Consider the following 26,267-nt stretch of genomic DNA (forward strand, 5'->3'; position numbering starts at 1 on the left):
TTTTTTCTTTCTGCAGCACTAATCATAATTTCTATGGCAAAATGAATCCCTTCATTGTGCTCCTTTGTAAATTAAATGTTTTAAGTGTTACCATTTTATTCCATTCAAGATGGCTTCAGGTGTGCCATACTTTTGTCATAAGTAAGACTGTTAGCGCTCTAGTTGTTCGTTAGAACACTCTGGGACATTCTGTCATAGGGCTATACTTGGGCTACATCTGGGTGATATGTGGGCTACATTTGGGCTCTTTTGTCTCTGGTGGCCATTTTGGGAGACTTATTTGTTATGATGTTTCCTAATTTCCTCATTTACTACAATCTCCTCAGTAGGAAATACTTTCAGTTTTTTACTTTGATTCCATCAAGAAGGCATTCAGATGTGTCACAAATTTGCCATAAATTCAGAATGTTAGCACTCTAGTTGCTTATTGGATCACTGTAGTAAAGCTACTGCTCACCAGGGAAGTCTGCTGCTGGTATTGAAAGTGCATGTTTCAGTCTGCATGTCAGAATTTTTTTATGAAATAGAAGAGGATTTGAGAAGTCAAAATGTGCCCTAATTTTTTTTTCTGCAGCACTAATTATACTTTCTATGGCAAAACGAACCCCCTCATTTTGATCCTTTTTAAATGAAATGTTTTAAGAGTTACAGTCTGACATTCTCAGTAAAACATGTACATCCAACAAGGGCAGAGACTGTCAGTTGATTCCTCTGTGTTTTACTGCAGCTTCCCAGAGTGCTCTAAAGAACAACTAGAGCGCTAACAGTCCTACTTATGACAAACGTATTGCACACCTGAAGCCATCTTGATTGGAATAAAGTGGTAACTCTTAAAACATTTCATTTAAAAAGGAACAAAATGAGGGGGTTCATTTTTCCATAGAAACTATGATTAGTGCTGCAGAAAGAAAAATTAGGACACATTTTGACTTCTCAAATCCTCTTCTATTTCATAAAAGCAATCTGACATGCAGACTGAAACACGCACTTTGAATACCAGCAGCAGACTTCCCTGGTGGGCAGTAGCTTTACTACAGTGATCTAATGAGCAACTGGAGTGCTAACATTCAGAATTTATGGCATATGTGTGACACATCTGAATGCCTTCTTGATGGAACCAAAGTAAAAAACTGAAAGTATTTCCTACTGAGGAGACTGCAGTAAATGAGGAAATTAGGAAACTTCATAACAAACAAATCTCCCAAGATGGCCACCAGAGATAAAAGAGCCCAAATGTAGCCCAAATATCAACCAGATGTAGCCCAAGTATAGCCCAATGACAGAATGTCCCAGAATGTTCTAACGAACAACTAGAGCGCTAACAGTCATACTTATGACAAAAGTATGGCACACCTGAAGCCATCTTGATTAGAATAAAGTGGTAACACTTAAAACATTTAATTTACAAAGTAACAAAATGAGGGGGTTCATTTTGCCATAGAAATTATGATTAGTGCTGCAGAAAGAAAAATTAGGGCACATTTTGACTTCTCAAATCCTCTTCTATTTCATAAAAAAATTCTGACATGCAAACTGAAAAATGCACTTTGAATACCAGCAGCAGACTTCCCTGGTGAGCACTAGCTTTACTACAGTGATCTAATGAGCAACTAGAGTGCTAACATTCAGAATTTATGGCAAATGTGTGACACATCTGAATGCCTTCTTGATGGAACCAAAGTAAAAAACTGAAAGTATTTCCTACTGAGGAGACTGCAGTAAATGAGGAAATTAGGAAACTTCATAACAAATAAATCTCCCAAGATGGCCACCAAAGATAAAAGAGCCCAAATGTAGCCCAAATATCAACCAGATGTAGCCCAAGTATAGCCCAATGACAGAATGTCCCAGAGTGATCTTAAGAACAATTAGAGCGCTTACTGTCTTACTTATGACAAAAGTATGGCACACCTGAAGCCATCTTGGTTGGAATAAACTGGTAACACTTAAAACATTTAATTTAAAAAAGAACACAATGAGGGGGTTCATTTTGCCATAGAAATTATGATTAGTGCTGAAGAAAGAAAAACTACGGCACATTTTGAGTGACTTCTCAAATCCTCTTCTATTTCATGAAAAAACTTCTGATATGCAGACTGAAACATGCACTTTTAATACTAGCAGCAGACTTCCGTGGTGAGCAGTAGCTTTACTACAGTAATCTAATGAGCAACTAGAGTGCTAACATTCAGAATTTATGGCAAATGTGTGACATATCTGAATACCTTCTTGATGGAATCAAAGTAAAAAACTGAAAGCATTTCCTACTGAGGAGACTGCAGTAAATGAGGAAATTAGGAAACTTCATAATGAATAAATCTCCCAAGATGGCCACCAGAGACAAAAGAGCCCAAATGCAGCACAAATATCACCCAGATGTAGCCCACATGTAGCCCAATGACAGAAGTGTGCAAAACACTTATTTTTGTGTATTTGCAGTTTTATATAGTGCAGACTTGTCAGGTATTGGAGTGCTGTACATGAGCATTGGTTATATACCACAAGATCAAATTCATGTTGGTTGTAGACATGGGGAAATTAAGTGATTTGACCAGAATCACAGAATGTTGAGCTGAAGCAGAAACTCCAACCTGGTTCCCCAGTTGCAAAGTCTGCAGCTCTGGAAGTAACACCACATCCTCTCCCCTAGGTGCAAAATTTAAATAAGTGGTCAACTGGATAAAAAAACATAAACATTACAAATAATTTAAAAGTTCTTTGTCGCTATTTGAAAACTCAGAAAATATGTACTCATTTTAGTTTTTTAGAGCACTAACCATAATTTTGATGCAAATAAGACCATCTTATACATGTAATTTCTAAAGGAAATGCTCTCGGTATTACAGTTTTGATTACATCAAGATGACGTCAGGCGTTCCACACTTTTGTAATAAATATAGAATGTTAGCAATCTAGTTGTTCATTGGGATACTGTTGAGAGGCAGAGGCCAGGGGCACAGACTCTGAAAATTGAAGGCAGGTAGGAGAGTGCAGAGGCAACAATTTGACCACACTGGGCAGGCAGGAAGGGCAGTGGCAGCACAACAGACTATGGAGGGCAGTGGAAAGGGGGACAGGGGCAACAAACCAACAATGCAGGACTGGCAAGAGAGGATGTGGCAATATAATAGACCATTGTGGGCAGAAGGAAGAGGCAGTGGTAGTACAACCATACATGCCAACAGACCCGTTTCAGCCAGGAAACGTCCAATGTTTTTAAGCTCAAATGGGCTTTATTTGATCTGTCTCCTGTCTACAATCTCCTCTTTTTCAATGTAACTCAAAGTGGAAAATCAATAACCCAGTTTTTTTTTCAAAATCTCCCTCTTACCAAGTTAAAAATATTCGCAAGTATGTGACATTGGATCATGGTAGGCAGGAGAAATTGGGTTAGGGACATGGACTCGGATAACAGAGGACAGGAGGGACATGCAGAGGTGCATAAAACTGACCCTACAGGGCAGGCATCAGGGTTTGCAACAGCACAATACACCACACAGGGCATGCGGGACAGGAGTGCAGCACAACAATCCATAGAGAGCAAAAGGGAGGGGACAGGACCATGCACATGGACAACAGAGAACAGAGGGGAAAGAGGCAATGGTAGCTAGCTGACCATAATGGACAGACAGGAGAGAAAGCTGCAGCATAACAGACCATAAAGGGCAGGAGGGACGGATCAGGGGCATTACAATGGAACAGACAAGCCAGGAGGGAGGGAATAGGGGTCTGCACATGGAAACAGAGGGCTGTGGGCAAGGGGGCAGGGCAGGAGCAGCAAGACGACCATGGAGGTCAGGCAGGATGGGCACTAGAAACAAGGCACACCATGGAGAGCAACAGTGAGACTATGATGGCATACACACAGACCATGGAAGGAAGGTGGGAGGGGGTCAGGGGCAGCTAGCTGACCACACAGGGAAGGTGGGAGGGGCCATGGCAGCACAGAAGACCATGCATGGCAAGCGGGAGGGTTAGTGGCAGCACAATGGCTATGATGGGCAAGAAGGAGGGTGCAGGGGCATGCACAAAGGACCATGGAGTATAGAAGGGAGGGTCAGGACCTGGGCACAGACAAGAGAGTTCAGGGGAAGGGGCCTCACCACAGACCGCACGGGGCAGGCAGGAGGAGCAGTTGCAGCACAACAGACCAGGGAGGACAGAAGGGTATGGCAGTGAAATGGACCATGGAGGACAGGAGGAAGGGGATAGGGGCATGGCATGTGGACAGGCAGGGTGGAGGTGGCAGGGACAGGTTACAGTCATCTGACAATGCTAGGCAGGTGGGAGGGGAGTGGCAGCTCAACAGAACACTCAGAGTAGATAGGAGTGGCAGGTACATGGAACATGGTGGGCAAAAAGGATGGAGCAGGGGCATGCACAAAGACATCGGAGGGCAGGGGGAAGGAGAATAGGGGCAGCAATCTAAGCACAGAGGCTAAGCAGGAGGTCAATGATGGGCCATAGAATTGGGCAAGGGAGGGCAGGAGGAGTGGACTGGTACATCATTCTAAATGGAGGGCAGTGGCAGCCCATCAGACCATGCATGGCAGGAGGGAGGAGGCTAGTCCATGGATTCAGACAACAGAGGATAGGGAGGAGGTGGATGGGGCAGCAAGCTAACTGTTCAGAGAAGGTGGGTATTAGGAACTTTATTGTTTTTAAAATGTGTGTCTGTGCGAACTACTTAAAATATGAACAAGTATGCAGCATAATCTAACTTTTCTTCCGGAAGAAGAGGACGTTTGTGACTGTGACTCCGGGCTCACTTGGCAGAAACACCCCCTGACCCTCCACCCCCATTGCAAAATATAATGCCCGTGAAAAGGGTAGGTGGACGCAGTGTTATATAGAACATAGTCCTGAGAGCACAATTGAAAATGAAAACTAGATATAGTATATGGCAGTGTTTCCCAAACTGGGGTCCGAGGACCCCCAGGGGTCCGTGGCACATTCTCAGGGGGTCCGCAGGCAGCAGTTTTAAAAGCACTGCAAAGTTCATTGTAAAATTAGCAGTTTTCCCAGCAACTATAAAAGTGTCAAGAAAATGCCAGTGATTAATGTACCTGCTGGAGAGATGAGAGTTTTGTCTAGTGGCAGCTTTGACTTATCTAATGTGACACAGAGAGTTAATATACCTACTGCAAAGAATGTGTACAATGCATTTTAAAAAACTGTATTTTATGTGCATAGGTCACTGGGTTACTGATTTTGTCAGAGAGATACTTTTGGTACTGTGCAGTTCATAAGTGACAATCGTAATCTAGCACAGTGACCTATAAACTGTCAAAGAGCTGCTTGCAAACTGCATGGTAAAAGTTAGTAACATATGTTTATTCCCAGTCTATCATTATCCTGATGCTGCTAAAAAAGGGTTATTCGGGTGGAAATACATTTTTCTTGTTAAAGTCAATGCTAACCACTGTGTTATGTTCTGAATCCTGATTTTGTGCTTCTCCAGACCAAGCACTCTTTAAAAATGCCTACCAGTATAAATGACAAGTGAATCCTACACCTTGTAGTCTCCTTTGCCTTATGTAACATTTTCTATACACTGATTTACACATATGATTCATCATCTCTATATGTGTGTGTGATGTATAGTGCTTTGACATCCTACAATGGTATGAGAGATGCTAAAACAAATTAAATACATGTGACTGCGGGGCTATGGAGAGATGAGAGCCACTGTTGGAGGGTGATAATAAGAGAATCATTGAAGAACCCCAACAAAGATTGTCGTATCGTGGTGCATAGTAAGGTCTTTATTAACTATTCTTTAAAAGCTAATACAATTCATTATATAATGATAAATGTGTTGTAGACTGCACCATTGTTTCCTAAATTGTTTTGTGGGGAGAGCCTCTCAAAGCCCCCTTTGTAGTGGTGAGGCTCATTCACTGCACTTTGTGTGCACCGTATAGGGACTGGTCTGAAAACATTTGCCATGGCTGCTTTGGGTTTCCAGTCAGGCCCAAGCAGGAGCCTCGTACTGCGAAATAAAACCAACCATTCAAAAGTTAGTTACGGAGATGCAGCACCAACCGTCCCATTGAAAGGTTCGGTTTCTTTGCAAATTCTTTCGATATAAAATACGAAGGGGGATATTTACAACAGAATTGGTGGAGCGTGTCATTAGTCTCCTTGGCTTAACAACACACTCCGCCACTTCAGAAATGCAGGGCTGCACCATATTTACAAGAATATGGTGCAGCCTTGCATTTCCCCCTGCGCTGGCACTACACTTAGCAGTGTAGAGCCAACGCAGGCACCCTTGCACCATAGTGCAAGAGTGTCTGCGTGCAGGGGAAGATTGTTTATGTGCAGGAAGTTCCCACTTCCTGCACACAAACAATTTTGAAATGCCGTTTTGTCACCTCTATGTGTGCTGCCTAATGCAGCACACATGGAATTTACAAATCGTCATTTTTATTAAAGATTGTTTATGTGCAGGAAGGGTCACCTTCCTGAACATAAACAATCCAAGGTGTTTTGCTTTTTCCATGGGATAAAGCAAAAAGGAGGAGAAATAAGGCATTTCTCCTCGTTTCGCCAAGTTAAGACCAGGCTGCCTTGTTAATAAGGCGAAGCCCCTATCGCCACAGGAACATCTCAAAAAGTGACATTCCCATGGTGATAGGGACTTGTAAATATGCCCCTAAAATCCTTAGTAATTCGAGTATTTGTTTTGTGTGCACACGTGTGTTTATTTTTTTCGAATTACTGTTTTAATGTTTGAAATTTAAATCCGGCAAATTGCTTGGGGGTCCCCGGCTTCCAGTGGTGACTCAATAGGGGTCCTCAGGAGTCAAAAGTTTGGGAACCACTGGTATATGGTATAAACTATGCACCAAAAAGTGTGATATAAGATGAACCGGGCGTGAAATATAATATGCAATACATTGTGCGCAATGACAGATTCATCGGAGAGCGCGAGATAGCACAGGCACTAGCGCGTGCTATTCGATATGCGCCTTGGAGTGTAATATGCACAGGGCAGTGTTGTGTAACCTAACTAGTCTCTAAAGTTGTAATATAAAATATGTGCTGGGGAGTGTAACGTTGCATATGCACTGTTTCAAAGATAAGGATCCCAGATTGTTATATATATGGCATAGCGCTGTGCGTTATAACAAAGGCATCGAGGAAGGCATGTTAGATGGGGCAATATAACCCGTGCGAACTCAAGTGTGGCATGACATATTCACGGGGTGGTGTTACAGTGCACATGGGCTAGAGAGTGTCATAGCATACGCACTAGCTGGTGGAATACAACACAGAGGTGTGTGGCACTCGGCGGGCACTGGTGGGTGTAACACAGCATTGGGCTCAGCCAGGAGCACGCTGTGACTCTCAAGTGAGGTTCTTCTCCTTTCCAGGGAGTAAAATAAAAAGTATTACACATCGGCGGTGGATGTATGTTTTATTAACCGTGAGGGGGGTTTCTTGCATAGTTTGGTCGAATTTTTGTCGAATCCCTTTTGAATGGCTTGGTGTGCGAGTGTATTAAATGTGCCCATCAATAGCTACCCATGTTTGCATAAATAAACAACAAGGGTGTCTACTTGGAGAGTACCCACCGGCGGGGCCGCCGGGATTAGGCATGGTAGGGCGTCAGACATGTCAGAGCTTCACTAGCATTGTAAATACATTCCACGTGGATTCATTGTCTGCATAGTCGCCTTTTAATGAATTTCACGCAAATCTTCATGGTGATAGGTACATACGGTTTGTCCAGCATGTCCTAGGTGTTTCTATAAATATACATTTTTTTAAAATAATAAAAAACAAAGGCCGGGCCCGGGGGATGGGGTCCCGGGGGCCATAAGTGGCCTGAGGAGGGGGGCAATGCAGCCCCCCTCCTACAGAATAAAAAAAAGAAAAGGCCATGACCCGCGGGTTGGGGTCCCCGGGGCGGATTAAGGCCTTGCGAGGGCCAAATGAATTTTTTTCAACAAAAAAAATTATGGTGCAGGTCGTGGGGGATGGGGCCACACAGCCCTCCTTCTTAAAAAATAAAAGACCGGCATCGTGCCGGAGGCCACGCCCCCTCCTTGCAGCACTCTGCAAAAGCGCCCCCTGGCCAGTTGTTAGTTGGGGAATTAATTCCCCTTCAATACTGAGGGTCCCTGAGGGCCAACTAGCCCAACAGGTATCTCCAGTATGCGCCAGGGAGCTGCGTTGCAGACAGATGTTCTGAGGCCACGCCCCTTTTTACACCTCTATGCAACGCAGCTCTGTGGCGCTTACTGGAGGAACCTAGTGGGCTAGTTTGACCCTAGGGACCCTTAGGTTTCAAGGGGACTTAATCTCTCAACTTAGAACGGCCACAGGGCGCGTTTACACAGTGGTGAAGAAAGGGGACGGGGCCTGAGGTGACGTGTGAAAACACACCCTGTGGCGCGTTTTAAGTTGGGAAAATAATTCCCTTTCAATCCTGAGGGACCTTGGAGGCCAACTAGCCCACCAGGTGCTTCCAGTAAGCGCCACTGCTCTGCGTTGCAGAGAGGTGGTGCAGGCCATCCCCCTTTTTACACCTCTCTGCAATGGTGCTTACTGGACGTAACTAGTGGGCTATTTTGCCCTAGGGACCCTCAGGATTCAAGGAGACTTAATCTCCCAACTTAAAAAACGGCCACAGGGCATGTATACACAGAGGGGAAGGGAGGGGACGGGGCCTGAGGTGATGTGTGCAAACACGCCCTATGGCGCGTTTTAAGTTGGGGAAATAATTCCCCTTCACTCTTGAGGGCCCCTGGGGGCTAACTAGCCCACCAGGTGCTTCCAGTAAGCGCCACTGAGCTGCGTTGCAGAGAGGTGGTCCAGGCCGTGCCACTTTTTACACCTCTCTGCACGCAGCTCTGTGGTGCTTACTAGAGGTACCTAGTAGGCTAGTTGGACCCTAGGGACCCTCAGGTTTCAAATTAACTTAATCTCCCAACTAAAAATGGCCACAGGGCGTGTTTACACAGTGGGGAAGGGAGGGGACGGGGCCTGAGGTGACGTGTGCAAACACGCCCTGTGGAGCGTTTTAAGAGGTAGTTTTAATCCCCTGCCCTATTATATACTAGAGGCTTACAGAGGAGGTCATGCTAATCACAGGGGGACCCCAACGCATAGTATTCCCTAGTGTATGTAGGCATTTTCACTGTATTCTGAGTGTCTTTTAACATAGCACTGGCTCTAGGACTGGTTAGTCAGACTCAGTTACCACCAGTATCCGTCTGAAAAAGTTGAGGGTACAGGATGATTTTGCAACAAGGCTTCTTTCTGCTCTTCTGTTTGTGCTTTCTGCACGTTATCCTTCTTCCTGCACTTTTCTTCGTCTTTGATGACTTCCTTTGCTTCCTTCTGCATATATTTTTTTTCTTTCTGTGCGTTTTTACTTCTTTCTTCACATGTCCTATCTCTGTAGGCATAGTTAGAAATTAGCATTTAAAAAACCTTTGAAATTCACTGAAAAAAAACATAGGTTTCAGGCACGTTATAGTTAGGAATTAGCATTTAAAAAACCTTAGAAATTCACTGAAAAAACCATAGGTTTCAGGGGCGTTATAGTTAGCTGGACTTTTCACTCGTACAAAACCATTGAAATTCCCCTGTTTTAGTTAGTTCAGCTAACTATAACTCGCGCGCCCGCAATGCACTGCTGATGATGTCACATATTACATCACTCATGACATGGTCAGTGACATCACTCATGACATCACTCATGACATCTCAAATGACATCACTGATGACATCGCTGATGACATCATCCTTGTGATAGAGTGGCAGACCTCCTCTCCCCCTAATATAACATTTGATACACACATTCAAAAATAGAAACTAACATTTTCAAAACAATGGACATACCAATACCAGTTACAACAACCTATTCGGTAATTCTAAGATCCACATACACATCCACTCATTCACCAACAGTCCTATACAGTCACTCATACATGTACTCACTCATCGTATGTACTCATACACCTATACATCCTGTTACACAACGCCACTCATCCATAGAGTTACTCACACACATAGTCACTCATGCTAGTAAAGAATCAAACATACATTTACTTGCATATACAGTTATACACACACCACCACACTTAGTTCTACAGAACCTTACACATACTTAGTCTTTTAAACAATCACTTATAGAAACACATACTTATTCATACAGGAACTCTTTCAATCTCTCACTCTCACATATACTCACTTATATACACCAATAGTCACATATACTAGTTTAAAACATATGTAGTTACTCATAAAGACACTATTGAGACAGTCATTCACTCACTAACACACCCATGCACACACTCATCCACCCATACAGTCCTGCAAACATGCTGTCTTCAACACATACAAACAGTGAGTCACTCATTCATGCACCTATGCACTACGTAATACCCCCCACCGAACCATACAGACACTCAGACACTCATACTGATACTCAAAAAAACAACTAATAACCTATATAAACACTCATGTAGCTACTCACCAACCCATGCAGCTACTTATAAACAAAGTGAGAGACTGATACAGATATTTACATATTTAAACATTACTCACTAAGCCATGTATTCACTAAGATACACTTAATTAGTCAGTTATACAATCAATTTTTCAAAAACAAATCACCCATTTAGACACTTATATACCCATTTATTCTTCCATCGACCTTGAGATATACATATATAAAACATATGTAATTTTAAGAAAAACACACATTCACTGGATGATGTCATCAGTGATGTCATCAGTGATGTCATTTGAGATGTCATCAGTGATGTCATGAGTGATGTCACTGACCATGTCATGAGTGATGTAATATGTGACGTCATCAGCAGTGCATTGCGTGCGCGTGAGTTATAGTTAGCTGAACTAACTATAAAGGGGGAATTTCAACGTGCCTGAAACCTATGTAAACCTTGAGTGAATAGATATATACATATATATCTATTAACTGAAAAAACATAGGTTTCAGGAACGTTATAGTTAGTTGGACATTTCACTCGTGCAAAACCATAGAAATTCCGGCGTTATAGTTAGTTCAGCTAACTATAACTTGCGCCCCCGCAATGCACTGCTGATGACGTCACATATTACATCATTCATGACATGGTCAGTGACATCACTGATGACATCACTGATGACATCTCAAATGACATCACTGATGACATGACTGATGACATCACTGATGATATCATCCAGTGATTGTGTGTTTCTGTAAAGTTTAATTTTGTTTTATAGATATGCCAAGCTGTATTGAGGAATGAGTGGGTGTATAAGGTTCTGTATGGAGGATTTAGTAGGTATGTGACTGACTGTATAAGTGAGTGATTAAAAGTGTCTTACTGAATGCATGGGTTAGTGACTAAACTGTGTGAAAGTCTGTATCAGTCAAACTGCTGCATGGGTTAGTGAGTAGCTGCATGAGTGTCTATATGGGTTATTGATTGCTTGCCAGAGTATTTGTATGGCTTGAATGATGTCACTGACCATGTCATCAGTAATGTAATATGTGACGTCATCAGCAGTGCATTGCGTGCTCGTGAGTTATAGTTAGCTGAACTAACTATAACGGGGGAATTTCAATGGTTTTGTGTGAGTGAAAAGTCCAGCTAACTATAACGCCCTCTGAAACTATGGTTTTTTCAGTGAATTTATAAGGTTTTTTAAATGCTAATTCCTAACTATAACATGCCTGAAACCTATGTAATCCTTCAGTGAATAGACATATAGATATATATATATTAACTGAAAAAACCATAGGTTTCAGGAACGTTATAGTTAGTTGGACATTTCACTCGTGCAAAACCATAGAAATTCCGGCGTTATAGTTAGTTCAGCTAACTAAAACTTGCGCCCCCGCAATGCACTGCTGATGACGTCACATATTACATCATTCATGACATGGTCAGTGACATCACAGATGACATCACTGATGACATCTCAAATGACATCACTGATGACATCATCCAGTGACTGTGTGTTTCTGTAAAGTTTAATTTTGTTTTATAGATATACCAAGCTGTATTGAGGAATGAGTGGGTGTATAAGGTTCTGTATGGAGGATTTAGTAGGTACGTGACTGACTGTATAAGTGAGTGATTAAAAGTGTCCTACTGAATGCATGGGTTAGTGACTAAACTGTGTGAAAGTCTGTATCAGTCTGTCTGTTGTTGTGTAAGCTGCTGCATGGGTTGGTGAGTAGCTGCATGAGTGTCTATATGGGTTATTTATTGCTTGCCAGAGTATTTGTATGGCTGCCTGAGTGTGTGTGTGGTGGGAGGTGTGAGGTGTGAGACTCTGTGCATAGATGTTAGCTGAACTAACTATAACACCGGAATTTCTATGGTTTTGTACGAGTGAAATGTCCAACTAACTATAATGTTCCTGAAACGTATGGTTTTTTCAGTTAATTTCTATGGTTTTTTAAATGCTAATTTCTAACTATAACGAGCCTGAAACCTATGGTTTTTTCAGTGAATATATATATATATATTGCAAAGGGTTCCTTTAGAAAAAAGGAAGGTCGACGCCTTGTCTGTTGCGCAAAATAAATTTAATGACAGCACAACCGTTAGACGCGTTTCGCCTGTTAGTGAACAAGCCTGTTTCACAGGCGAAACTTGTCTAACGGTTGTGCTGTCATTAAATTTATTTTGCGCAACAGACAAGGCGTCGACCTTCCTTTTTTCTAAAGGAACCCTTTGCAATATTTTCGGACCGAGCTTTGGCGGTCCGTTTGTCGACGCGCCCTCTGTTCTGGAGGTGGTGGGCATACCGGAGCACCTGGGAGAGTAATATATATATATATATATATAAAACACATGATGGTCTTAAAGTCCTGTGATATTACCTCAGAAGAAGTGGGATAGACTATACCAAACACAATGCTATGCTTATTGACATGGTTGAGATTTGTTTAAAAGATTTCATATTTTTGTTCCAGAACACCCTGTTTCAACAACTCAGAGGTGTAGCGATGGGGGCCAGCTTCTCCCCCAGTTATGCCTGTCTCCATATGGGATGGTGGGAGGAGCTGGTCCTACACAATGATTATTCTGAATATGTCAATAATAACATCAAGACTTGGTGGAGGTATATAGAAAACCTTTTCATTGTTTGGAAGGGAACCATGACTGAGGCTTAGGATTTCATTGAAAAGTTAAACATTAACCAGCTAAATTTACAATTCCCAGCAGCAATAAGTAACAGCAGTATAAATGTTCTTGATGTGGAGGTTTTCATTTCCAACGGTCGAAAAGAAACTAGGCTCCATGGAAAGCCCACTGCTGGGAATGCTGTGCTTCATGCCAGCAGCTCACATCCCCAGCATTTGATCCAAAGCATCCCCTATGGGGAAATGCTCCATTTAAAGCGGGTCTGCAGTTGTGCCAATGGTCTAAAAACTGCTCAATTCAACAGCAAAAGAAGGTTTCTAGAAAGGGCTACACTATCAAATGTGTGAATACAGCCTTTGCAAAAAGAAACAGGGTCCCTGGGGAATTGCTCCTTCAAAAAGGTAACAAGGATGATAGGCCTAAGAGTCAGGAAAATGAATCTTTCCGATTCATTCTTCAATGCAACAGACAAGAAAAATCCATAAGAAAAATAATAAGGATTAATTGGCCTTTAGTGCTAGGGGATCCTACTATAGTCCATTTACTGCCAAAGAGACCAGCAATAACTTACAGCAGAGCCCCTTCCATGAAGGATGCCCTGGTACAGAATGATCCAAAAGGCCATCTACGACTCACTTGGCTTAGCCAAAGAAAGGTTTTTTTTTAAATGTAAGGTTTGCAATGCCTGGCAGCACGGAATAACTACAAATACCTACTCAACATCAATTAGTGCACAGGACAAAACTATTGAAAAATCCCTGAAATGCAAATCAGATCATGTGGGATACGTGCTGGAGTGCCCCTGCAATTTAAGATATGTGGGTAGCACAATCCTACAAGGTCATAAGAGGGTGCTCCAGCACCTATGGGCCATCAAAAACAAAGATCTGACATGTATGGTGGCTCGTCATTTTAATGAAATACATGAGGGTGACCCGAAAGATCTGAAATATTTTTTATTGAAACCATTACCCCTAATAAGAGAGGGGGGATAGAAACAAAGCCCTTAGACAACTGAAATTTGATACATTTTAAATCTGGACGCTAATCATCCAACAGGGCATGATGCTACTGATGAACTGCACACTTGTCTTTAATTTGGAATAGATTACAAAATAAGGATAGTCGAAATAACAATATCATTCATATTCATGATGATATAATGAGATCTGTCGCAATTGCTATACTAGAACATTAAGGTTATTAATAGTTTGCCACAATTTCCCTCTTTTTTAGATTTATACTGGTTATGGAGGTTTTAACACTAATAATGATTAAGTACAGTTTTTATCAGATGTTGTATGTTTTTAACATATGAATGTTCTGACACATCTTTTTCTTTTGTATATTTGCACTAGCACTTGACACTTTAAAGATCTTTTAGGGTTTGCAATAGAATTAACCAAATCTACCAGTACAATTTGAGTGTTTAGCATTGGTGAATATAAAACATAATCTTCCTCGCCAATGCTTGACTTTATTCAACAAGTTGATCTAAGGGTATTTAAACCAAGATGTTGCATAGGACAAAACCACTCTAGTCCGTATGTACCTATTGAATTGCAGATCTCTCCCTAAACATAGTACTGAGATTTCAGTGTTCCTAGAGGAAAACAAATCTGATGCCTTATTTCTTACAGAAACTTGGCTCCATTCTGATTCTGACCCTGATATTATTAATGCCCTTCCTAAGGGCTATTTGATTTTACGGGTAGATCGTCCCACTAGGAGAGGAGGTGGATTGGCTATTATCTTTAAGGAAGGGTACAATTGTCGGAGCTTGCCCAACTCTTTACCTGATTGCGAAAGCCTAACCTTCGCTCTAGATTTTTCTGCCACTTACACCTTCTCTGCGACACTAATTTACCGTCCACCGGGACCTATAGGGCAATTTCTCCATGGTCTTTCTCCCCTACTAGCCGACTCAGTATGTAGCTTGGCTAACTACTCTCTGTTAGGAGATTTTAACATTCACTTTGACAACTCCAATGACCATAATGCCCTTGATCTGTCCGAAAATCTTGCCGCATTACAACTTCTACAGTTAGTCACAAAACCCACTCACTGTAAGGGTCATTTGTTGGATCCTATTTTTTAGCAACTGCTCTGACCTTCTGGTGGAAAACCCTGTACCACTTCCCTGGACAGATCACCTTTTGATCCCTTTCAAGCTGCTCATTGTGCACAGCCCCCCTCCTCCGCCTACTGCTATTCGGGCAGAGCAGAATTGGTCTAAACTTTCTCGAGAGGATTGGACCTTGGCCCTCGAATCATCAAGACCGCCTATTACTTCGGACCCTACCCTGGCCAACTTTAATTTTAACAACTGGATTCTTAATTCTTTAGACGCAATACTTCCTTTACAATGTAGTAAGCCTAAACGTGCCACAAAAACTGCCCCTTGGTATTCCCAAGACTTGCGAGAAAGCAAGCGCTACTGTAAAAAACTAGAGAGGAAATGGCGGCTAGATTTCTCACCCTCCAGGAAAAAGGCCTATAGAGCTGCTATAAAATCCTACAAGGAAAAAAGTCATAACAGCACAAGCTGCTTTTTACGAAACTAAAATTAATGCAGCTGCCTCTAAGCCAAAAGAGATTTACAATATCGCAAAAACCCTCCTCAAACTCCCAGAAAAAACTCCCAACTCTGCTGATGCTCAACGTCATTGTAACGATTTGGCAGAGTTTTTCCATGAGAAGATCCAAGCGATCTACTCCACCTTACCTACTACCCAGCCTTTTTTAACATCTACTGAAGATGCTGGGTCAGAGGGACTGTCCCGGGCCACTCTGAAAAAACTTCCTCTTCTGAATCTGGCTACCCTACAGCCTTTGATGTCTCAGATCAAGTCAGGCTCGCCTAATGACCCTGCGCCCCCGCGCTCTTTGATCTCTGTTAGCCCACTCATTATGCCGATTATCATGGATCTGCTTAATGCTTCCCTTACCACCGGCATAGTCCCGCTTCCTTGGAAACAGGGTATGGTAAAAGCTCTGTTAAAAAAACCTAACTTAGATAGTAACAATCCATCTAACTATCGTCCAATCTCTCTCTTACCCTGGCTAAGTAAGATTCTAGAGAAACATGTCAATAAGGCATTGACGGAGTTTCTCGAAACCAATCATCTGTTAGATCCCTCCCAAACTGGGTTTCAGCCCCTGCATGGGACTGAGACCGCTCTGGTTGCAGTGACGGAAGAGGCTAGGAGGATTATCGATCAAGGAGGTACCGTTGCTATCCTCCTCCTTGATCTTAGCGCTGCTTTTGATACTGTGAACCACAGCATCCTTCTCCAGAGACTCTCTAATCTGGGAGTCTCCACCCATGTTCTCTACTGGTTTAAGTCCTTTCTGTCCAACCGCTCTTTTCAGGTCTTTGAGAATGATGCCACCTCCCCTCGTAAACCCCTAGGGTACCGCAGGGTTCCTCATTAAGTCCAACACTTTTCAATGTCTATATGACCCCGCTGGCTGCGATCGTCCGCCCTTTCGGGATAAAAATTGTAACCTATGCAGACGACACGCAGTTAGTAGTCGCTCTTAATCAAACCTTGACACAGACTAACAGTAACCTGAGGGACTGCCTAGAAGCAGTCGCTTCTTGGATGACCTCCTCCTGTCTTAAATTAAATGGAGATAAGACAGAGATGATGCTCTTGGGCAATTCATCAAATGCCATCAATAACTTCCTCTGGCCATCCTGTCTTGGCCCCATTCCTATTCCCAAGGACTCAATTAAGAGCTTGGGAATCTGGCTGGATAAGTCCCTTAACTTCTCACACCAGGCGGCAAAGCTTTCAGCCACTTGTGTCGGTATGCTCAGGCTTATTAAAAAAATTCTCTCCAGACTCCCCTTTAAAGCCAGACAGATTATGACACAAGGATTGGTACTTTCTCGTCTGGACTATGGCAACGCCCTCTATCTGGGGGCCCCCCAGTCTACCATCAATAAGCTGCAGGTCATCCAAAATTGTGCAGCACGAATGCTTCTGCAAGCTCCCCGTCTCGCCTCTATAAATCCTGGCCTAAGGAAATTGCACTGGCTCCCAATCAGGAAAAGAATTGCCTTTAAAAGCCTTTGTATTGCCCATCGCGCATTCTGGAAGACTGGCGCCACTATTAACCATTCTCTGATTTCCCCCTATCTTCCAACCAGACATCTCAGGTCAACGTCCTTGTTCTTGACCACAGTCCCAAAAATTAAGAGATCCAGAGCGGGCGGACGACTGTTCTCCTATAACTCCTCAAAACTTTGGAACTCCCTCCCTCTCCATCTGCGCTCTGAACCCAACCATCTCTCCTTCCGAAGGGGGTTAAAAACGCTGCTGTTTACCACCACAGACTAGGTCCCTTCACCCACTCACGCATACCCAGTTCGCTAGCGCTGGGACGCCTCAGGGTAGCCATCGCACTTTATAAAAACTCCTTTTATTCATTCATTCATTTCAGGACAGTGGTACGGGAAATTGTTCATCAAATTGTACGTGGCAATAGGTACTATATTTGCTTACTAATGGAGATGTTGTTTTACAATGATTTGTTTTAACAGTGATTTTATTGGGCAAGTATACCTATCACTTTACAGACAATAAGGAGGCTATTTTTATTGGTTATTTTACAAGAGTGATTTTAACTAATTTTAACTGGGTATTTATACCATGATTAATTGTTAAAGTATTTGATAACAGTCTCTCAACCCTATCGGTAACCTGCCTTGAAAGTCTTTTTTCAATGTTCATTGCAAACTTTGCACACTTAATGCACATGTCACTTTAAGAATTTTGAAAGAAACGTGGTAAAAAAATGGTTTGAAAAGTACCTCCCCAATGTTGTGCGCGTCATGTGATCAAGACACCATGAGTGTCGAAATGCGTAATGGCTACTGAGGTCTCTGCAGGAGTGGAATAAAACTTTGAGACTGCTTCATCTGGGTCTGTGCTTCACTTTCTTGGCTCGATTGGCAAAACTTCAGGTGAAGTGTGACGCATTTATATATAAACATATATTTATTACCTACTGGCGGTCGCCAGTAGGTAGTTATAGTTAGGACCACGTTTCCATAGGAAATCCGCAACATTCTATTTTGAATAACTTTTGCGCCGGTCGACGAATCCTCGCGAATGTTTCAAAATAGGTGGGGCGCTACGCTCCGCTCCTTCCCTGAAAGTCTCGGGGAGATTCGTCAAGCGGGGGCTGAGATAAAAGGGGGGTCCCAAAACGCGTTTTTCCCATGCATTTTTCCATAGGACCTTTAGACAGGGCTACAGCCCGAACGGCTGAACAGAATTACTAGAAATTTGGCAGAGAGGTAGTCCTCAGGTCAAGGAAGTGCCTTTTGTAGGTTTGGTGTAAATCTGTTCAGTAAATTCTGAGAAAATAGCCTTTAAATCAATATATATATCTGAGCCAGCTTACGGTGCGCTTACGGTGCGCTTACGGTACGCTTACAGTACGCGTACGGTGGCGTGCGCGAGCGCGATTCTGATTGGCTCTTAGATCTTAGTAAACATTCGAATCGGTCGAAACCAGGAAGCGGCGGCCACCATTTCGTGTGTTTCACTCAGAAAAAAAAGAGTGATAACAAGAAAAGGGGGCAAGGAGGAGAGTTACAGACCCCCTAACATTTGTAAGGGGGTCAAAGAAGGACAGAAAAGTACAAAGAAAACATTTATTGATTTTAAAAAAAATCACGGGGTACGCATACGGTAAGCTCAACGTACGCGTACGGTAGAAAAAAAAATAAAAAAAGAAATGAAAATCAGATTTAAGTGTTTAGATATTAGGGGGCTCTAAAAAGAGCCGTTGTGTTTATGAAGTGATTTTTTTGTGGTACCTACAAGTAAGTACCGATGCAGAGTCTAAGGTTCAAGAGGAAGACTCTGTTCCCTTCATCATTGAAGTGTACACCATCTCCTCTATAAATGTCTTGCATGTCATAACGCAAGTTGTTGTGGTAAATGGAACCCATACCATAGTCACGGAGGAAAGCAGAAACAGATTTGTTGACGTGCTTTCTTGCTTTGTCAATCTGCGGACAGAAATGATTGGACCAGTTCCATTTTTGCCTTTGGCATATGTTAGAAAACACAAAGGCAGTTTTAGGGAAAAGTGAAAACAGTTGTGCAAAGGTCTCCTTCATAAGCATTTCCAGACCTACCCCAGTCAAAGTGCCTAGGTCATTGCCACCACAGTGCACTATTATGAGGTCAGGGTGTTGGATGTGCATGAAGGATTTCACCAATGGCATCAATTGGTGCCACTTTAACCCTCTCTGACCAATCCATTTAATGTCTACATTTGGCAAAGCAAGGTCTCTCACCATACCTGTTTTCTCTGCAAACTTTTCACTCCAGAAGACATAGCTGTGCCCTACAATCCACACTGTGAACATCTTCAAAGGAGAACTGGATGCACTCAGGAGGTGTCTTTCAGTAGAATGGCAATATGAAAAGAAAGACAGTTTGGAAATGGAGGCATTCATATTTTTTTCAAAAAAAAAAGAACTGATTGGCTGTTTCATACCATTCTAGAATAAAAACTAGGCTGTATGTGTAAATTAATAGAAGCATGTTTTGTATTGGTACAGAAAAATGTGTTACCAAAGAACAGTACTATGGATTTGCTGTTAGGTTTGAAAAGTCAAGCACTCTTGCTCTGTGGAATTGAAACATTGTTTGGCGAACTTCTGACCTGACTCCACACAGCAGTGTTCCATGAGCTGTTGCTATGGTAGCAGGCAGAAGTCAAGTTGGGGGAAGGGTACTAGGCAGAAGTCAAGTTGGGGGAAGGGTACTTTTGGAAAAGGGTTGGTTTTCAACCAATAGAAATGTGTGATTACATTTGAAAAAAAGGGGCGAGCACTGAGATTTGAAACTAACATGTATATGTGTGGAAAAAGAGAGGGAAAGTTTGCCATTATCTGGTTCTGCTGAGAGGAGAGAGGTGTAGAGAACAGAGATCCTGGCTCTGATAATCTGCTGTTTGAGTGCCACATTTCTTTCACAACTAACTAATTTTAAAGGTGAGTTTAGAGTCTGAGAGGGTGTTGTAAATTGAAACAACGATGTGATTAAGCATTTACTAAAGACATTAATTCCCCTTTTATAGATCGTGTTTTCTCTGTTATGTTGACCGAAGCTTGGACTCCATTTTGTATTGTCATGCTTCCACGTGTTCCCCACAAGAAGAGTCCAACCTCTGTGTTAGTTGCTCTTGCAATCTGCCTAGTAACAGTCTATAAATAGCTCCTTTGTCCATCTGGCACATGCCCAGACTTGACCACATCTGTTACCAGTTAGCCTTGCTTGACCATGTTTTCGCGGGCTCAAGGAGTGCGTTAACTCCGCCCACATATTGATTCAGTATCGAAAATGACCATAAATGGTAATGTTCTTCGCCTCATGTTGTATCCACCCACTTATGAGCCCCTCTATTGTGTATAAAAGGGGACCATGTACGTAAGTTCTTTGTGCTACTCTATGCAATACTGAAGGGTGTTGTGTGGATTGTAGGACCACCCTTAAGGGTTAATAAATGCTGTCTTTGTACTTTGCAGTTTCCGTGCCAACTTCCTTATAGATTTCATTACAGGAGAGCGAACCCTTGTGTCCTGCGGGCCTAGCTGGGGCCTGTATTCATCAATTGGCGCCCGTCACGTGGGGCTCATCGGCGACTCGGATGCTCGAAGGACTGGTCGCGACGAAGGTGAGGAATTTGGCCGGGGACGTGATCACTGCCAGCGGCGTCTTAGCCCTGGCATCCCGAGGTTTTTCTTCCTTCCCTTCTGAGCTGACCGTCTGGGTGGCGCCGGTCCTCGACTGAGACCTCTTCTGTCGGTCTTGCCGTGAAAGCCGTTTGGGCGATTGTGGAGCTTGGCAGTTGGAATCTGGACTCTTGATTGGTAAGAACCGGTGTACGGTACTTGCTCCGAGTTTTTGAAGCCTGATCTGGCTATTTGAGTTTGATTTGTGATGACTAGTCATATTTTGTATTTGTCTTTGTGAATATATATGCGTTGCAACACATATAGGCAGGTAATGTGGAGAGATTTCTCCGGAGCTGTGTAACTTTGAACGGCGCAACGATTAAGTGCCATTTTTCTATAATATTGCATATTTTGCATTATTTCTGAGCATGCCTGCTTTCAGCGCACTCCGTAAGTGGTGTTGCTGTTTTGGGAACCGGTTGAACCTCGAGGAATCTGCTCCAGCTCCCCCAGAGGGGACTCCTAATAGGGATATGTATGTGAAGCATGGTCTTTCTTCCATAATGTACAGCACAGTATGGAGGAAATATACAAAAAAAGATCCTGAGTTGCGATGGCCTTTGTATGGATCGTTTGATATACGTAAGATTGAGTATGTGGAACAGTGTATGTGTAAGCGGCGTGCTCGTCAAGATATGTTTGAGTGTGTACGGTTGTGGGTGAAGGAGGTGCGTGAGCGAGAGAAGCGTGAGAAAGCGCTGTTTGATAAAGAACAACGGAAGAATGATCATGTGCGAGCACAGGAAGCGAAGCGTCGGGAGGACAGAGAGCAGACGGACAGGCAAGAGAAGGAGCGTAGGCTACAAGTCTCGGGTCAATACGCTGTTCGGCAGCCACTTTATCCTGTCCTTAATAATCTTGATGATGATTTTTATTTACTAGATCGCTCTCCGCCCCCTTATGTCGGCGCATCTGCTCCGAGGCCGCAAGATTCTGTCCCGGGTCCGGGTAAGGTAGATACGCGGTCCATGTTATCAGCCGAACAAATGGCTGAGCTTCGGCAAATTTCCTTCCGTGCACTTAACGGCAAGATATCCATAGAGGAATTATTCCATACTTGGGGGCCGTGGCAGGAGAGGGATAAATTGTATTTTCTGGGTCATTTCGCGGAGGAAGTGATTGATGCTTTCCGGAAACGTTCTGGTGTTTTTGAGCCCGACGAAGTGTCATCGGATGCTAAAGCATTACGTAATGGTGTTTTCTCTTTTTCTAAGGCTCCAGATACGGCTCGGCGGCTGTTCGCCTTGCGGGACGAGGTGCTGGTCTTTAAAGAGAAAGCGCGCCAGCGAGCAGGGGAGGAGAAGCAGTCGGATTCGTGCACAACAGAGGGCCACTCATCCACCTCCCAGTCAGATAAGGATGACATAGTGCATGTTAAACCAATGCGAGAGGCGGCGCCTTTGTATGTTCCTCCTAAAGGAGCGGGGACTAGCTCGGACATTACCTCCGCCGATGCTAAGGGATATTTTGTGTATAATTGGGTTTACACTCCATGGCATAGGGCTGATGTTATGGCATTGAAGAATGCGCTGCCCGACCCCCGCAAGAATCCAGCGGCCTTCTATGAAGAAGTTGAGGGGGCCTTGAATTCTTGCGTTATGACTTTAGCAGATATAGATTTGTTCTTTGGGCTTATTCTACCACCAGATATGTGGCGATCTGTGCGAAAGGTAGATGATGTTGCCACTTTTAAGGCTCGATGGTCTGAACTGGAGGATGAGGATAGGGAGAGGAAGCCTGCGCAGAAACCGCCCCAGAATATTTTAGATCTCCCTGCTGCTATTGTGGCTAAGTTGAAGACAATTATTCCCCCTAAAAAGATTGACTGGAATATGTTAGCTGCATGTAAACAGAAAGTTGATGAGTCAGTTGCGGACTTCTTTACGCGCTTTGAGGAGACGTTTCATGATTTTAGTGGACAGTCGCTTACCGACGATACGGGACGCCACCTTTTTGCGGATAAATATGTGGCTAATCTGCTGCCGGCAGTTGCGGCCCGTCTAAAAGCGAGTGAAAGTTCTTGGTCCTCCGCTACACCGACGGCCCTCTTGACTATCGCCCAGTATTATGAGCGTCAGGAGCAAGAAGCAAAGGGCCAGGAGGAAAAGAAATCGAAAGATTTGAAAACAAAGGTGATGTTGGCACAAGTCTATGGCCCGCCTCGCCGGGGTAGTAGTAGAGGTAGGGGAGGATCTTATGGTCCTCCCTCGGGCCGGTCTGATTTGAATAGGAATCAATGTGCGTATTGTAAGCAATCGGGTCATTGGGCTAGGGACTGCCCGGTGTTGCATGCATCGCGTCAGGGGCATACCCACGGTGGCCCGCGAGGTAGAGGGGGTTTCTCGAACTTTCGAGGGACTTCTAACGAACAGGCTCGTTTTGATTCTGCTGGGCAGCACCGAGATAGATCAAATGTTTTCGATCGCCAGCATCAGTATCAAGCGTCAGGGATTGACCGGTCGGGGTACCATGACTCTCAGCATGCATAGGAAAGCGTTGGATGGGGGTTAGAATCAGTTGAGGTGCCGGTCGATCAGAAGGGCCCTTATGTATCGGCTGAGGTTTTGGGCTCTACTGATCAGTTCCTAGTGGATACTGGAGCGACACGTAGTGCGCTATCTAAGCAATTGGTTCCGGGGGCTCCCCCATCCGGCTTAATGGTCACATCGGTAGGGTTTGACGGTACACTCTCCCGAAGCCCTCTTTCACAGCCCCTCATGTTTAAGGTTGATTCTTTTTCTGCACCTTGTCCGTTTCTGCTTGCCCCGTACACACCGGACAACATTATGGGTCTTGATATGTTAAAGCATTTTAGGGCTACGATCCGCTGCTCCCCTGCTGGTGTGCGGGTAATATTGAATGACAATTACCCCCGCTCTGCACGGATGTGTACGATGTCAGAGGATGCGCTGTTAGCTACCCTCCCTCGTGCTTTGTGGGCAACTTCGGATACTGATGTGGGACAAATGGTGATTCCACCGGTCCACATTAGCGTCCAGGAGGGGGCGGTGTTACCACGCCTCCCACAGTACCGTATTTCCCAGGAGGGGGAGGAGGCTCTTATACAGATAGTGCAGGATTTGATAACGGTAGGGGTAGTCGAGGAAGTCCCCTACAACATTTGTAACAGTCCGATTCTTCCCATACTGAAAAAGGATACGGATGCCAGAGTTTATCGGTTTATAATTGATTTGAGAGAAGTGAACAAGATCGTGATACCTCAATACCCAGTGGTTTCCGATATCACGACGTTGCTTACTTTGGTCCCGCCTACGGCGACCATGTTCTCAGTGATTGATTTGAAAAATGCCTTCTTTTCCATTCCCATTCACCCTGATAGCCGATATCTTTTTGGGTTTACATTAAATAATAGATCTTATCGTTTCTGTAGGATTCCTCAGGGCTATACAGAAAGCCCTAGCATTTATAGTCAGGCTTTGAAACGACAATTGGATTCCTTTGTTCTGCTCGAGGGGGTCGCCCTCATCCAATATGTTGATGACATCTTGCTGGCGGCTGACACCCAAGAGTTGTGTGAAAAAAGTACGTTATCCTTACTTTCTTTTTTAGCGTCCCACAATCATAAGGTATCTAGGAAGAAATTGCAATTCTGTAGACCAAAGGTGACTTATTTGGGTCACCTTTTGTCTAAGGAGGGACGTGCACTCACACCGGATCGTATCCAAGTAATTTTGGATACACCGAGACCGTCCACACAGAAGGATGTGCGTGCATTTTTGGGTCTTGTTTCTTTTTGTAGACAGTGGATATTGGGGTTTTCGCACATAGCTAAGCCATTGTTAGCCCTCTTGACAAAGGACACGCCTATCCCAATCCCTTGGTCAGATGAGTGTGATACTGCTTTCCAGCAACTACGACAGGCCCTTTGTTCAGCACCAGTGTTAGGGACCCCTGATTATGCAAAACCCTTTTCGTTGTATGTGCATGAGAAAGATGGATGTGCATTGTCAGTTTTAGTGCAGATGCACGGCGATAAGCAGCGCCCATGTGCATATTTTTCGGCTGTACTTGATCCTGTCGCCCGAGCATTACCAGGGTGTTTTCGCTCGGTTGCGGCGACAGCTGTGTCAATACGCCAAAGCGAGGGAATTGTGTTATCTCATAAGCTGTTGGTATTAGTCCCCCATGCTGTTGATGCCCTGCTTAATCAAACAAAGACGCAGCATTTGACCAGTGCCCGTTTAACGGGATATGAGTTGACACTTTTGGCTCCTCATATTACGTTGAAAAGGTGCGTAACGTTAAACCCGGCAACATTGTTGCCATACCCCGAAACCCAGCCTGAGGCGCGGAAAGCGCATGATTGTATTCTCGTGACTGAGGAACAAACAAAGGGTCGTATTGATCTCCAGGATACGCCCTTTTCAGATGTAGATGGAGAACTGTGGGTGGATGGATCCTGTCTGAAGCTACCAGATGGTACGACTTCAGCAGCATATGCAATTACCACATTACACACGATAGTGGAGACAGCACGCATACCACAGAAATCAGCTCAAGCAGCGGAACTGATAGCATTAACACGAGCATGTGAGCTCAGTACAGGACTATGTGTGAATGTTTATACAGATAGCCGCTATGCCTTCGGAGTAGCGCATGACTTCGGCCTACTCTGGAAGGAGAGAGGGTTTTTAACGTCACATGGAGTACAGATAATGCATGGAGAGTTAGTTCATAATCTTTTAACTGCATTGACATACCCAAAGAAAATTGCCATCGTTAAGTGTAGCGCCCATAGGAAAGTAGTTGATAAAGTTGGAGAAGGGAATGCGTTAGCGGATCGAGTAGCACGGGAGACTGCGATGCAGCCCGGTACTACTGCCATGTATGTAGTAAAATCACAGGTGGAGAGATGGCATGATGCGAAGGAGGAAGTGCGAGAAATGCAAAGGATCGCTTCTGACAAAGAGCGGGAACAATGGGCTAGCGAGGGAGAACTGGATGACGAGGGTTGCTGGAGAAATAAGCAGATGGATAGATGGAAATTACCCACGGCTTTTGTACAACCTATGGTTCAGATGGCACATGGGCTAGCACATGTTGGAGCTTCTGCAATTGTAAAATTGCTTACCCAAGTCTGGGAGCATCCAGAGATTGCTAGCACAGCGAAGAGGGTGGTGCAGACCTGTATGATCTGCCTGAGGTATAACCCAGGAAAAGGTACTCGAACCCCAGCAGGGGGGTTTGTGACACCTACTGCACCCTTCGAGGTTTTGCAGATGGATTATATCCAGCTTGAGCGCTGTAACAATCTGAAGTATGTTCTAGTAGTGGTCTGCGCTTTCAGCAAATGGGTTGAAGCGTACCCTACGAAAGACAATACTGCGATGACTACTGCGAAGCTGCTGCTGAAAGAGTTC

Source organism: Triturus cristatus, chromosome 5_1 (genome assembly GCF_964204655.1).
Source record: "Triturus cristatus chromosome 5_1, aTriCri1.1, whole genome shotgun sequence".
NCBI classification, from domain to species: Eukaryota; Metazoa; Chordata; class Amphibia; order Caudata; family Salamandridae; genus Triturus; species Triturus cristatus.